This window comes from Magallana gigas, chromosome 1, assembly GCF_963853765.1.
Source record: "Magallana gigas chromosome 1, xbMagGiga1.1, whole genome shotgun sequence".
NCBI lineage: Eukaryota > Metazoa > Mollusca > Bivalvia > Ostreida > Ostreidae > Magallana > Magallana gigas.
This window is the reverse complement of record NC_088853.1, coordinates 62,257,310-62,260,546: the sequence shown is the minus strand read 5'-3', so window position 1 is coordinate 62,260,546 and position 3,237 is coordinate 62,257,310.

The window sequence follows — 3,237 nt, the reverse complement described above, 5'->3', positions numbered from 1 at the left end:
TGTTTAGTTTAAGGGACCAAAGATCCCGGCTTTTGAAGATGGCAAAGATGAAATGGATAGTTACTTACGTAGATTTCAAGGATATGCAGAATTACAGCAGTGGCCGAAAATGTCGTGGGCAATGAGTCTAAGTGCACTTCTGAAAGGAAGGGCTTAAGATGTTTATGCATTGTTAACCAAAGAGGATGCTTTAGATTATGATAAGTTGAACTAGCTTTCCTTCAGTGTTATGAACTTACATAAGATGGATTTAAACGAAAGACCCGATTAGCTAAGCCAGATGTTGGCGAAACTTTTGTTCAGTTTTCTGTCAGAATGAGTAGTTATTTGCAGAGATGGTTGAAAAAAGGCACACATAGCAGAAACTTTTGAATCATTGTTTGATTTAGATTTACATAATCAGTTTTTTAATGTTTGTAATAGAGACTTAATCCTGATTTTGAAAGAGAGAACGCCAAAGAGTATTCAGGACATGGCATGGTGTTCAAATCCGAATGAAAGCCGAAACAAAACTTGAACCGCGTCCTCAGCTAAAAGTGACGAAATTTTCAAGCAAGAACATCAATCTAAAGGATAATAAAGTACAACTGGTGACTCTTTACAGAAAGTACGTCATGTTTCAAACTCAGGCCAAGAAAAAGACTATAAAACTGATGTGAAAGGTAAATCAAAAAAACGTTTCATGTAAATATGGTGACCAAGTATATTGACAGAAATGCTGATCCACCGAATGTAAACCAAGATGGTGAAGCAATAGTCTGCTCTGCTGTGATTGACTGTCCTGAAGATGAAGACGTCGAAGAATATGGATTATCAAGTGTCGGGGACAAGGATGAGTTAACGAGTGTGGACATTACCAAGAGCTGAGCCCTGAAGATAGGCAAAAGGTAACTTCTCTTTTGAACCAGTTTGATGATGTGTTATCTAACGATCCAGGATATACGCATTTGATTGAACATGATATTGTAGCAAACTCGAATCAAACTATCCGGAATAAGCTGCATGTTGTTTCATTTTCGTTATGCCAAATCGTTGGTAAAAACCAATTGAAAGCACAATCAGACAAGATTAAGACAATCGAAGAAGCGGCGGAACATGTACCTTTCACAAAATGTAAATTGAGATTCTTTCGTGGACTTTTTGGCTTTTACAAGAAGATCATTCCAATTTTGTTATCAATTGTGTTACTCTTTACATGTTTAATTAAAGCAGTTTATTCTTCTGACGGATGCTTCTGAGAAAGGAATTGGTGCAGTCCTGATGCAGTTTGACGATGAAGACGGATTGAAACTGATGGATAGTGAGTTCAGATATTCCACAATCGAGAAGGAATGCTTAGCAATTGTTCGGACGCTCAACAAATTTCAACTGTATCTATGTGGTCGTGAATTTCTGATTGAACCCGATTATAAGTCGTTGATGTATTTGAACAGGGCTAAGGATCAACGCTAGAATCATGAGATTGGCACTTGGTCTTCAATCATATGGATACCGGTCTTTGGACCGGGTAAAATCACCTGTTCGATCTTCCTGATATTGCCAGTTTCTGTTGTTTAATTGTCTAGTTTTATAATTACAGACACGGCTTCTGATGTAAAGAAATCAATGTACTTATTCATTCTCATTCTATTTGTTTATTAAATTGTCCTGAGAATATTTTTGTTGTTTGTGTCGTTAAAGTTAAGGACATACATTATTTCTTACCAATTGATTTTAAAAATTTGTTTAAATTAAGTGAATAATATCCATTCAAAGATGCCTAAATATATTAGAATTTTCCTTATTTTTAAGCTTGTTACCATAGCAACGGTTCTCAATTTTCATATTAAAATTCTTAATTGCACAATCATTATAGTATTGACCAAAAAATCCAAGAATTGCACTTTTTATTTAAATTAAATGAAGAAAAGAGATTTTCAAATTTCTGTTTACTAACCATGGAAACGCTCAAAAAATGCGTTGCTCCATGAATTTTTTTTCTTTTTGTGTTTTTTAAGACAACTATTTTTAATAATAATTTCTACTCTGGAAACCCTAAAGTGTGCACATTCCTCACAATATGTTATCAAATTAGCATTATATTGCCATTTTTACATCTTTATTCTCGGTTACCATGACAACGAGATCACATAGCATTAAAAATGGTGTTAGGTTTTTTTTTATTTACCAAAGTCTTCCAAATTGTCAAGTATGAAGAAAATCTGTAACTATGCGTGGCCACCGAATTTTGATTCTTACATAGAATTGATCTTAATAGTGATATCAGCCTTATATTGGTGTATAGCGATGAGCACAACAAGAAAAATCGACATTATTGCTGTAGTCGGAGATAAAGGGAAATAATGCGCATTTGTGAAACTCATGTCAGCTATATGTTTTAAATGGAAATTTTATCTGTCATTGACATAAATTTTCATGTTTTCCATAGTATGTCAACTAACCCAGTTAGCTTTTTTGTGATAGCTCTGTAAGAAATATGCTAAATATACATTTCCATTACATTTTACCTTAGAAATTTAAATATACTCTTAAAAAGAAAAATAATAATGATTATTGAGAATCGTTTTAAACTTACATACATCGTCTTCAATTCACCACGAATTTTTCCGGAGACCACAGCTACAGCACCAATCAATAGGTTAATGTTGTTTTTTTCATTATCTATTAGTCATTGTACGATTCAATACTCAAATGCAAGTTAATGTAAAAACGATTTCTTGACAATCTTTTTAAAGCTTTGATCCTGGCAGTTTAATATTTTACCTCCGCGACGTAAAAATGTAAAGTATGCTTTGACATACGACATAACTTAGGCCGTTTTTGGCTAAATCCGGATTTGTTATCAAATAATTTTAAGATGCATATGATTTTGTTTTATAAAATTACACAGGGGCACCAGATCTAACTCCCTTGGTGTAGTTCCCTCGCCTCAGCAGACTGTAGATATAACCTACGGGGAACTGTAGTCCGGTACGGGAATTTTTCATAAATCGCAAGTGATGAAAAATGTGTGTTTCACATATGATGAAAAACCCACATAAATGATAATAATAAAGTGTAATATGAATCAAAATACTGATGTACTGACCGCAGATGATTTTATCGATTATTATTTATTTTAAAATCAACGATATGTTATTTGCATGGCAAGTAAATTCCTGTAAGTATTTGAATTACGCGTATTTTTCAAAATATGAATTTTCCTACAGACATTTCCTGAAAATCAAATATCAATCA